General features: G+C 49.2%; 1 long non-coding RNA gene across 1 annotated transcript; it reads right to left on the bottom strand.

Moving 5' to 3' along the window:
- Positions 1-10,599: 10,599 nt before the first annotated feature.
- Positions 10,600-11,788, bottom strand: LOC148007940 (uncharacterized). The gene is made up of 3 exons (XR_015648310.1): positions 11,715-11,788; positions 11,107-11,209; positions 10,600-10,987 (listed from the first exon to the last, which is right to left on the bottom strand). It is a non-coding gene; the product is annotated as an uncharacterized LOC148007940 (long non-coding RNA).
- Positions 11,789-12,513: the final 725 nt, after the last annotated feature.

Raw genomic sequence — 12,513 nt, 5'->3', positions numbered from 1 at the left:
TCCGAGCACTGAGGCTTGGCGGTCTAATACGTTACCTCCACGGCCACACGAAGTTCTGAGTGCGGTGTGAGGGTGAAGGGTAACAGGAACAAGGGGCAAGCACCAGTGAGCCAGGGAGACCGCTTTTCTCTTCTCTCTGTTCCCAGGGTCCAAGTTCATCCAGCAACGGCTCGTGAGCTGCTGATACCCCTCTCTCTTCACCAGACACCCTGCTCCCCAATGCCATTCTCACCTGCCATTCCTCTCAGAACCTTTCCTCTCAGAAATAAGAGCAGCTTCAAGTCTCAAGTTACAGAGTTTTGGCTTCAGCGTAGGGGAAGCATAACTACCCTTCCCTAAAACGCGATAGTCCATCTTCGTTGTCAAGCCGATGGCTTTACACTGCCTAGGAGACAAGGTGTCCAGGTTGGGTTAAGAGAGGTGTGAAGGCCCATCCTAAATGTGGGCAGCGCATCTCAAAGGGTTGAGCACATCTCTCCCCGCTCCCGACTCAGCTGTCTTTCTCCTTTCTTCTTTAAACCACTGTAGACAAGATGAGCCCTGTCTTAGTCACTGCTCTACTGATGCGAAGAGACACCATGGCGAGGCAACTCATAAGGAAAGCATTTATTTGGGGTCCAGCTTACAGTTTCAAGACTTAGTCCACGTTTGCCGTGGTGGGAAACATGGCAGCAGTCGGCCATGGGGCTGGAGAGTAGTGGAGAGCCTGCATCTTATCCAAAAGAAGGGGGCAGAAAGAAAGCAAGACTACGCCCGGCTTGGGCTTTTGAGACCTCAAAGCCCCAGGGACACACCTTCTTCAACAAGGTCACATCTCCTAATACTTCATGAACAGCTCCAGCAACTGATAACCAAACCTTCAAATATATGAGGCTATAGAAGGCCATTCGAAGCAGCCCGGGGCCATTAAGTACCAAGTGGATTTTATTAAGTAGGCCAGTGGATTTACCCTAACGAAAACTTTTAATTTCAAGGGCAAAGAAAAACTTAAGCAACCAGGCATATTACTCCAAATAAATAAATACTGCTGATGAGACAAGACATGCAGAGCGCAGCTCTACTTAGTCACATTCATGTTCAGACATGTGAACACTCCGGACCTTGGAAAAGCAATCAGCTACCGGTGTACAGTACCCGCCCTGGTCCACAGAAGAACACCGGTCAGTGGCAGGCGAAGTGAAATAAATAACTAAGAATGCAAACAGTACAGAGTAAGTATGCACCGAATTCCATATGAGTAGATCTACGTGATTGCTAACGTGGCTATGAAATAGAAACTGTTATTTTTATTTTGGTTATTTTAATGGCTGTTAAGGGAGGAGATATAGGTTAGCAAGTAGTAACATTGTAGCAACCATTCCAGTCAAAACTCCTAAAATAAGTAAGACAGACCTGAGAAGGATTGAAAGAAAGCAGCTAGTTAAGAATTACCAAGAATCCCAAGGACTCTGGTCTGGGAGGGGGAGACACAGTTATGTCCAGGAGGATGCTAGAGGCCCCGAGCCTTTAAGGTTTATTCAGGGAGTGCTGGGAAAAGTTGGGAAAGGGAGGACCAGTTATTGTTGGGATTTTACTGATGGAAGGGTGGGGTGGGAAATTAGAGGTCAAGGAATGGAATCAGGGTGCAGAGGGGTAGGGAGGGTCAGGGGTTGAGGAGCCCTGTGAGACCAGGCCTGCAGTCCCGTCTCGGGGCACAAAGCCAGAGCAGCAGCCACCCTCAGTTCTCTGTTATTATCTCTGGTCTCCTTTCCTCATTCTTCTTCATCATCGCTGGACTCCGGCCTCAGTGGGTCTTTGTATTTGATTAAATCTATTCTTTATGGTTATGGGTGTTTCCCCTGCTGTATGTCTGTGCATCATGTGTGCACCTGTGCCTTCGGAGGCCAGAAGAAAACATCAGGTTCCCCAGCACTGGAGATACCAATGGTTGTTGTTAGCTGTGATGGGAATTGAACCGGGGTCCTCTGGGAGACCAGCCAGTACTCTTAACTGCTGGGTCATCTCTCCACTACAGCCTTCTTGGTCCTCCTCACTTCAGACACAGAGCGAGAAGTTATGTGTGGAGGGCCTTGAGGAGACGCTGCAGGGCCCAGGTGACAAAGGTCACTCATGCTCCAGCGGCAGCATAGTGGGTGAAGGAGACTCTGAGTATGAGAACAAACTTGGGGGTCCCCAGTATCCTTTCAGGGAGTGGCTTTAATCATGTGACTTAGAAGAGACCAGTCATGTGCTTCATAATATGGTAGCCTTAAACCGCATCCAGCTTGACCTGGGATACGCTCCAAATGCCCACAGCAGAGAGGACTGTGGGAGAGAGCGCCGTAGCTCCGGGTCTTTTTAATGTTGGTCACGTACTACATAGCTTCAGCTCAAATATAGTAAATGAAACCAGGCTGCACTAGCTTAAATTAGTGAGCTGTTTGGTTCCTCTTTGTTCTTTTAACTTTTTATTATGATTAGCAGAAGCTTTGAAATTGGACAGGTGGGTCCCATATTTATATTATAGACATCTGGGTGATTTAGTCAGAGGTGAAAAGTGACCAGTGCATATAACCCCCCACTCCTCCTTCCTCCTCCCCCTCCCCCTCTCCTCCCTTCCCCTCCCCCTTTCCTCTCCTCCCCCTCGCCCTCTCCTTCCTCCCACTCTCCTCCCTTCCCCTCCCCCTCTCCTCTCCTCCCCCTTGCCCTCTCCTTCCTCCCCCTCTCCTTCCTCCCCTTTCCCTTTCCTCCCTCCCCCTTCCCCTCTCCTCCCTCCCCTCCCCCTCTCCTCCCTCCCCCTTCCCCGATCCTCCCTCCCCTCCCCCTCTCCTCCCTCCCCCTCCATCTCTTCCCTCCTTCCCTTTCTTCCTCCTTTCCTTTTGTTTCTTCTCTCTGTCCTTCCTTTTCCCTTTCCTTCCCTTCCTCCCACCTTCCCCTTCCCTCTGGAAATAAAAATCTTTTAGTAACGTAATTGTTTTCTGGATAGACACCCAAGTAGTTAATCCTCCATTCTCAATAAAACAGAGGCTTTTCATAATATCAGATCATCCACCTGCCTCAGCATCAAGTTGCCTGGAACGGTACTAAAGTCAGTGATATACAGTCCATTAACTGTACCCAGCTCAGGCCTCCCTGGGAGAGAAAGAAACGGCACAAATGAGGTTTCTTCTACATTAAGCAGCAAACAAATGAGCGCCTTTGAAGAAACCACCTACGACAAGTCAGGGGCTATGATTAGCCAGTCCTCCGATTTGGCAAACAGATTTCTTTGCAATGTAAACCACCTCACGAATAACAGTTCCTCCCAGTATGTGAGGGAGGCTGTGGGTTGCCAGGGTCTGAGACAAAGGCAGCCCCGAACTGGACGTTCGAGATGCTTTTTAAGAAGAAAATTCCCAGTGTTCATCTTGGCTGTGCCCAGGAACTGCTCTCAGAGATTGTGAGGTTGGCCTTGAGCCGTCTGTGTCTGGGCAGGGTGTTGCATTTGCTTAATGAGGAAAACGAAAGGCTCTTGGTGAGGTGGCTTCTACCTTCCCCTCAAGTGTGCAAAGGGAGCTGAGCATTAAGTCACACTGTGTACATGTGTGGCGCCCAGGTGTTAAGTCACGGCCGATACATGTGCGGTGTCCTTCCCTGTGACCAAAAGGGCTGTGGCACTTCCAGGACTCATGTGACCATCATTTCTATAGACAAGGCTATGAGCTCAGAGAAGCCTGTGGCCCAACACAGCAGAGCTGAGAAGAGCCCCCATCTCCTCTGCCAACCCCACACCCATGATTCACCTCTACCCTCTTCCCTCTGACCCTACTCCTCCAAGAACCTCTGTGAGTCTCTGGGAGGATCCTTTCCAATGGGTTAACATTCTTTCTGTGTTAATGAAAGGAAAGCAGGGGTTGGGGACTTAGCTCAGTTGGGAGAACACTGCCAGGAGATGCATGAGGCCCTGGGTTCAGTCTCGGGCTCCACACTAATCAGAGTTTGTTGACTCACTGCTGTAATCCCAACACTCAAGAGGCAGAAGCAGGTAGGTCAGAGGTTCGAATTTGTCCTCGACTATTTAACAAGTTCAAGGCCAGCCTGGGCAGCGAGTGGCTCTATCTCAGATCAATTAATTAATTAAAATAAACAAAAGCAAAGCAATCTCTTCCTTGAATGTGTGCTTAAGCCCTTGGAGCTGGAAAAGGTACGTCTGGTAATCAGCCAGCATTTTCTTTCTTGTGGTGGGTTTTGTTGTTGTTGTTATTTTTCTAAGCAACGTCTCTCTATGTAGCCCTGGCTATCCTAGAACTCACTATATAGACCAGGCTAGCCTTAAACTCTCAGAGATCTGTCTGCCTCTCTCTCTCCCAAATGCTGGGATTAAAGGTGTGGGCTGCTATGGCTGAGCTCAGCACTTTATAATCAAGGAATCATGATGTTGAACTAAGACTTAAGTGGCCGGTCTTCTAGGTTTCCAGAAAGTCTTCAAATAATGATCTCCAATTCAAATAGAGGAAACTGAAGTTTGTGGTATTGGGTTTTTGTTGCTTGTTTGTTTGTTTGTTTGTTTGTTTGTTTGTTTGTTTCAGGCAGGGCCTGAGTAACTGAGGCTGGCCTTGGACTCCTGATTCTGTTGCTTTCTCCTCCTGTGTGTACCTATGTGCTGGGATTACACATGTGCAGCCCCAAGCCTGCCTAGAAGGAGTCTGCTTTGCATCCAGAATTGCAGCACAGAAGTCAAAATCACCTCAGTAATGACAACGTGGTGTTTGGAGTGAGCTGGTGTCCAGGGTGGGGTTTCCCCTGCTACTGACAGCCTCCCCCATCTCAGTGCTCCTGTGACTTTGAAGCAGACTGTCCTGTCAGTAATGGGTACAGAAAACCCTGAAGGAAGGAGAAAAGCCCAGTGCAGACTCAAATGGGCCCCATCTCACGCTTCAGAGTCAGTCCACAGTTGAGGCACTTCTGTCTTCTCACTATCATTTGCATGAGGGTCCATCTGGCCAAGGTGAGTTCTGTTACCTTCAGAGCCAGGGAATGACACAGAAAAGTCTGGGGTCCAGGTGGAGCGCCATTGCATTGTATTTTGGTTCTGAGAGGAAGGCCGACATCCTCTACTGTCTTGTCTGTCTCCCAGGGTTGCTTGCCCTCATGTCTGGCTTGGAATGGGCTGTGGACATTTGCCGTTTTAGAGTGCCCAGTCTGTGTGCCCCCATCACCCAACCACAGGAGCAGAGGTGGCACCTTGAGAGCAGGGGGTCCTTCGACAGTTTTTCACTGAAAAGGCATTCAACACAGGGTAGTGGCTGTTCGTGGCTTACCTGGAAGGACTCCAGGAGCCAATTCTCAATACATTTCTGGGGAAATTGTCCACTACCCTCTAGGGATGACACAAGAAAGTAAGGAATAAGGAGCTCTCGCTGGAACTGCTGCGTTCAAGGACATCCTTGGACTGGAGAGAAGACTCAGTCAAGTGCTCCCTTCCCACATGTAGGGACCTGAGTTCAAATCTCTGGGACACACATAGGAAGCTGGGCATAGTAACGTGTGTCTGTAAGCCCAGCGATGGGAGCTGGGGATAGCTTGCAGGTTGGCTGGCTTGGCCTGTGTGGGAAAGTGCCAGAGCAAGTGAGAAACCTCATCTCAAGCCAGCGGTGGGAAGAGCCTGAGGACCAACGCCAGAGGTTGCTGTCTAACCTCCACCATGCACCGTAAACACCCGGCTCGTGTGGAGGGACATACCCAGGTGCTGCACTCCAGGGTACTGAAGCTGCCTCTGGCATTGAGACAGCCACTCTTGCCATGAGCTACAAGCATGGCAGGGAGAAAACGGTCCCCTCTCTGTGCTGCCATCTAATCCTCTGGCCAGTGTGTCATGTAGGACAGACTCCAGTTGGGGGTGCCTTTGCAGTTCAAGGAAGCCCCTGGGACAAGGGTCAGAATGGATGCTGGGGGCCCGTTCACCATGTCCCCACACAGGGTGAGCACACGGTTTGACAGTGGCAGTCGTAACAGCGTCAACTAGGAAGAGAGGGGAAAACCTCCCCATTCCCTGCTGGTTGTGACCTTGAGTACTCTTGACGATGTAGGAAGCCATCCTGACTTCTCAGAAGGCTCCGGGAATGAGACCACAGTGGGTAATGGAGAAGGGAAACTAGTCTGCAGAAGACGCATCTTAATGCTTCTTAAAAGCCCAGAGAGGGGAGCTGACTTATTCTAGACTACATAACATTGATCCGGGGGTGGGGCGGGTGAAGGGGAGAGCAAGCATTGAACCCTGTCTACCCTCATTACTTGGCAGCCACTAAGAACTCGTGGACTCTTGTCATTGTCCTACAGCACTCACACTGGCTGCCTGACGGGTCTCACAGCCCCTCTTCACGCACGCCCTTGGAAGCGGCGGATTGATCTGAGCCCATTGAGCGGCAGAGGTGCCTGTGGATCTGCCCAGCTGAGAAGCTCTCAGAACTCGTTTTCCCTGGCAGACGTGGTGGAGCCCGGGTGTGTATGAATAACTCAGAGCCGGAGCCTGGCTGCTGGGCAGCTCAGAGCCAGCTTTGAAAACACCCTAGGGGCTCTCTCTGAGTGGCACAGTGAAATGTGGCCACACCGGTTCAGTCTATTTTAAGCTTCGGAAACCAAGGGAGGTGAAGCCGGGTGAACCAGTGAGTTCCTGGGCAGATGAGTCCCAGGCTAACTCTGGTGGCTCTAAGGTCACCTTGGGCCCCTCTCGTGCCTCTGCGTTTGTTCTTCCTGCTTCCCTTTGGATGGATGGGAGGGAAGGAGTCACACTGGAGGGACACCCAGTTTAGACAGAAAAATGGAGAGAATGTTGTCCGCTAGGACCTGGTCGGGGTCTTGAAATGGATCTTTTCACCTTATGTAATCCACTGCTTTGAGGGGAGTCCAAGCGTTGTCTCTGTCTCTCACGGAAAGGAATAGAAGCTCAGAGAAAGCAACCCTTCCTCGGGGTCACCAGTAGAGCTAGTGTTTGAAGTCCATGGAGAGGACAGCATTGGGACACTAGCATCACATGTCGGGTATCTGTGCTTTCTACAGCCACGTTACAGGTCTCACATCCAGCAGTGACCAGAGCTCCTTTTACCACATGTAAGCTGCGTTCACTGGGTTTGTCGATAGCTTAGAACGTTTGGTTCTAACAGTGCCATTGCTCAGATAACAAAACCAAAGCTTAATGTTCTAAGTTCATTTCTTTGGTGCCACACAACTTCCAGGTTCTTCCTCAGAGCTCCTTGTTGAGGTTTGAGCATGATGGTGACGGGGAGGGGGGGGGTAGAGTATCAAATCTACATATGATAAGGAAAAACATTCAGAGAGTAGAATCCAGGAGTCGCTCATCATTGGCCTTGTCTTAAGTATGTAGATAATGCCATTTTAGCTTGTGTGTGAATGTGTGTGTGTGTGTGAGTGTGTGTGTGTACGTAAGCATGTATGTATGTGAGTGTGTAGGTGTGTATGTACATGTGTGTCTTTCTGTGTGTGCATGCTGTGTGTGTATGTGTACATGTTTGTGTATATGTCTCTGTGTGTATATGTGTGAATATGTAGGTGTATGTAAATGTGTGTGCACTTACGTGTCTGTGTGTGCATGCTGTGTGTGTGTGTATATGTACAAGTATGTGTGTGAGTGGGCTGGTTTGTGTGTGTGAGTGTGAGTGCATGTGTGTATGTGCGTATGTAAGTGAGTGTGGGATTGTGTGTGAATGTGTGTTCATGTGTGTGTGTCTGTGTGTGTGCATGCTGTGTGTGTGTGAGTGTGTGTGTGTATCTGTAAGTATGTGTGTGAGTATGGGTGTCTGTGAGTGTTTGTATGCATGTGTGTCCATGTGTGAATGCTGTGTGCAAGTGTGTGTGTGTGTGTATGTGTTTGTGTGTGTGTATGTGTGTGTGTGTGATATGTACTGCATGGTGTACATGCATTTGGAGGCCTGAGGTTGATGTTGATGTCTTACTTAAAGGCTCTCCACCATGTATGTTGAGGTAGAGTGTCTCATTAGGCCTGGAGCTCCATGTTTTGGCTTGTCTGACTAGCCAGTTTTCCCAGGGATCCACTATCCCATCCTCCCACATTCTGAGATCACGACCTGGCTATCATGCTCACGTGGCTTTTATGTAGATCCTGGGGATCTGAACTCTGGTCTTCATGTTTATAAAGCTACCTCACCTACAAAGCCATCTCCCCAGCCTAGACTACATTGAATTGAAAATACAGAAAAAAGATCTCATTGTAATTCACTTGACTTAATCTCCTCCTTCCATTAGACCAGTAATGTGGACCAATCTTTTCTTCTGTGTCACAAACCTGTAATCTCAGCATGCCAGAGGTTGAGGTAGACAGATTATGAGTTCTAAGACAGCTTAGGTCACATGGTGAGACCCTGTCTCAAAACAAACACAGCCAGGTGCTGAGAAAATATAAATGAATAAAACTGGGTCTGCTTGCTGCCAGAGCCCTCACTCTAGGGAGAGGGAGAAGTACAGGGGTGCTCACCTCTAAAATGTGTCAGCAGACCAGAACACACACCACACGCCACACGGGTTGTGACCGCAGTGCTGTGGCCATCCGCTTCTCCTTGGGTGGGGATGTCAGGCTTCACAGATCTCTCTCTCTCTCTCTCTCTCTCTCTCTCTCTCTCTCTCTCTCTCTCTCTCTCTGTGTGTGTGTGTGTGTGTGTGTGTGTGTGTGTGTGTGTGCGCATCTGTCGGGTATTTTCATCTTAATCAACAAAGTGTCTCAACCCAACTAGCTAAGTTTCCAATTTCCATCCCAAGCTGTTGCCGGCTGGGGGCCCTGCAGCGATCTCACCATCCTTCAAGTTCCCAACTTGCTGCCACGCCAGTTCCATAGGGACCTCCCTCTTGTGACTCACTTGCTTCAGACTCTGCTCGCATTCCCAGCGTCCACCTTCTGGAGTTATAGTCACAACCCCCAGTAACCTATTAAAATCAAAACTTGATAAGCTTGTAATTTATCAATCAGATTTATATCTCAAATTCTCACTCTGCAAAATGTCCACACAGTAAACTCAGAGCCAATTAATGTGATTATAAACTGCCCACCTAGATAAGACAAAGTATCCTGTGAGATTCCATCCCTTATGAATATTCATAATTATCTGTGGCTCGTTAAGGCCACACAGATTGGGGTCATCCTTCTTTGCCTCCACCTTGGTTCTTTCCTCTCTTCTCCTCTCCCTCTCCAAAACTCTGTGCCCATCTTACTCTTCCATTGCCCAATCAGTTTACTACTGCGAAGTGTTTCTATGGCTGAAGACCTGTGGCTGGAGGAAGCCACTGCAGCGATTTTAAGTAGCCAGTTATTGCCAGGGAGAAGGGATATGGGCAGATACGGTGAAAGTAAGCTGGCACTAGGAGAGCTGTCTTTGGAGGGGGAGATGAAGCCAGGAAGTCAGCAGGTTAGCTTCTGTGTGGGATAGGGAAGGAATTTACGTTGTCTCCAAGAAGCCACGGAGGACTTGCTGAAGAGAGAAGGCAGGGACGGGACGTGGGCAGGCCTCTGTTTCAGAAAATGTTCTCTGGCTGTGGAGACAGCATGAGGTAGATGGTGAGGCCGGTAGGGAAGGGCGTCCAGAACCAGGAAGAGGGCCAAGGCACCATTTACCTGTGCTGAGAAATCACCCAGGACTAAAGATCAGACTACAGAGAAAAGCTGGATTTTTGAGCTGTGTCTGTGTCTGATACACTTTTTTTTTTTAAAAAAGACGATGGAGGAACTTTTTACCAAAATCTAAAACTATTATAGAGTTGTAATACAATATCTGGCAAAGGCATCTCTAAGAAGGAAGAGTTGGTTTTGGCTCAGGTTGAAGGGAAGTCTTGGTGGCAGAACCTGAGGCAGCTGGTTGGTCATATTTCAATCTGTCATAAGGAAGCAGAGATGAATGCTGGTCCTCAGCTCAGGACCCCAGCCTAAGGGATGGTGCCACCCACTGCTCAGCTCAGGACCCCAGCCTAAGGGATGGTGCCACCCACTGCTCAGCTCAGGACCCCAGCCTAAGGGATGGTGCCACCCACTGCTCAGATCAGGACCCCAGCCTAAGGGATGGTGCCACCCACTGCTCAGCTCAGGACCCCAGCCTAAGGGATGGTGCTGCCCACAGTTGCTGGCTCTTCTCGATTCAATCAAATTAATCTAGAAACTCCTTCTCAGACCTGCCCAGGGCTTGTTCCCAGGTGATTCTGTATCCTGCCAAGTTGATCACCCATAAAACTCATCTCAGATATAAAGGAAGTTGGGGTAAGTAGTGAAAATCAAGAACGACGCAGGTGGCCCATTGTGATGGTTTATATATACACCGGCCCAGGGAGTGATACCATTAGGAGGTGTGGCCTTGTTGGAGTAGGTGTGCCACTGTGAGTGTAGGCTTTGAGACCCTCATCCTAGCTGCCTGAAAGCCAGTCTTCTGCCAGCAGCCTTCAGATGAAGATGTAACTTCAGATCCTCCTGCACCATGCCTGCCTGGACGATGCCATGCTCCCACCTTGATGAAAATGGACTGAACCTCTGAACCTGTAAGCCAGCCCCAACTAAATGTTGTCCTTCTAAGAGTTGCCTTGGTCATGGTGTCTGCTCACAGCAGTAAAAGCCTAAGACACCCATCATCCTAACGCATGATGTATTTCCTCTTCGTACTTCTCCAAGTTTGCAGCCCCAAGTTAATGTCTTAGGAGATGTTTTCCTTGAGTGTTGGATAGTTGAGCAGGTGACATTCTGTGTCCCTTTGAGCCGTGAAGACTCACTTTAGGTTCACTATTGGCAGGTCCGGTGTCATTTCTCATTTTGAAGCCACACTCCTTGAATACATAAAAGCGTTTCACTTCTGTGGTGCACCCTAGGGCTGATGTTCCCTTCCCTTCCCTCAGGCCAGAGAAATGATCAGGACAATGGAACTCTGTCTTTGTGTCCCAGAAGGCTCATCCCAAGCTGACAGGAAATAACAGGCATTCAAATCAGCCTTTGCTGTGGCTCCTTGGTACTGAGAGAGTACTTTTTGTTTTTATTTTTATTTTTATTTTTTTTTTGCTTCTTTTTTTCGGAGCTGGGGACCGAACCCAGGGCCTTGCGCTTCCTAGGCAAGCACTCTTCCACTGAGCTAAATCCCCAACCCCTTGTTTTTATTTTTTAATTTAGCTCTCTAGAGTTTTCCCTGCCGGAATATTCACTGAGCAGGGTTCAGTCTCCAGTCTTGCTCCACAAGGAGTGTCCAGCCTAGAAAAGAAAAAGTAATTGATGAGAGGCCCGCGGAAGGGTTATCTTGGCACTGTCTGCTGCTGGGTCAGAACAATTGACTATTGGCAAGCCCCACGTTCTCCACAGGCACGAAGGGAAAAATGAAGCCTTCTTTGGGGAAGGTATGACTCAGGATGTCAGAAATTCTGATCTTGAATGGAGGGCCTCAGGGAGACATCCAGACAGTGGCCTTATTCTGTGTGACGAGGCCAAAGGGTGATTTTGAGAGGCAAACTTGGCAGGAGAGCCAGGTCCCTTTGCTGAACTGCCATCTAGGTTAGATGGAGTGTTGGCAAAAGTGAGGCCCTGGATTCTTGGGGCACTTCCTGCCCCGGTGGCTGATAGCCCTCCCGACCATCCAACCATCTGCTGGGAAGAAATATGATAATGAATGAATCCAGTGCATGAGGGACTCTAAAAATGGCTGACGGGGGGGTGAGGGTGAGGAGAAAGGGTGGGAGAGAAGAGGGTTCATGCTACTGACCAACAGCAAAAGCTACATCAGTCATTATCAGCTTCAAGGATAGAGCGGAAGCTTCCAGAAGGATCCAGTAATGCTCCCTCCGCTCTGCCCCAACTGGTCTTACATCACAATGACTGCTCTATGCTGCTTCTCCAAGCTGTACACCCTGTGTCCTGGCAGATAGACTTGGAAAAGGTTTCTCTTTGGATTTCCAGCTTAGGCCAGCAGCAGGCAAGGGACTCAGGCTCTGTGTTACCCAGGAGGCTACACAAGCATTTCCTCTGGCGGCCCAGTCATTCTCACAAATGGTCCTTAGGAAGGGCTTTCTTGGCAAGTCCTGGCTGGCGGCTCTCCCCAGCCCAGGACTGAGTCCTTTCATGCATCTGGGATAAAGGAGGGACTCTTCACTCTGCACGGGTCACTAGGAGATTTTGTAAGCCAGCCTGTTTGCATGGCTTCCTGTGGGCCTCGCCCTTCTCCTCTGTCTACACGAAAATGGCCGTATGTCAGAGAAAAACCAGACAGGAGCCCAGCGCCTGGTTGTGTGTCCTATTGGCAAGGGCAGACACTTGCTTGGTGTTCTGTACCATAACAGAGCTTTTGAAGTTTCCTAATCTCTCTAAAAAGAGATAGTAAGAATTTAATAGCTCTCTCTCTCTCGCTCGCTTTTTTTTTTTTTAAGGAAACTACTGATAAAAGAAACTGTGACATAAGCAAAGAAAAATGTGAGTGCTTTTGAGAGCAATACGGGCAGCAAATAGGGAAATGCCAAACGACCTGACCCGTAGTATGCCTGCCTGGTCAGCTTGCGTCCGTTCAC

The sequence above is a fragment of the Rattus norvegicus genome, chromosome 1 (genome assembly GCF_021556685.1).
Source record: "Rattus norvegicus strain SHRSP/BbbUtx chromosome 1, alternate assembly SHRSP_T2T, whole genome shotgun sequence".
Classification (NCBI taxonomy): Eukaryota; Metazoa; Chordata; class Mammalia; order Rodentia; family Muridae; genus Rattus; species Rattus norvegicus.
Note: the sequence above shows the minus strand (reverse complement) of the source record. Positions and strands in the feature narration are given on the sequence as shown.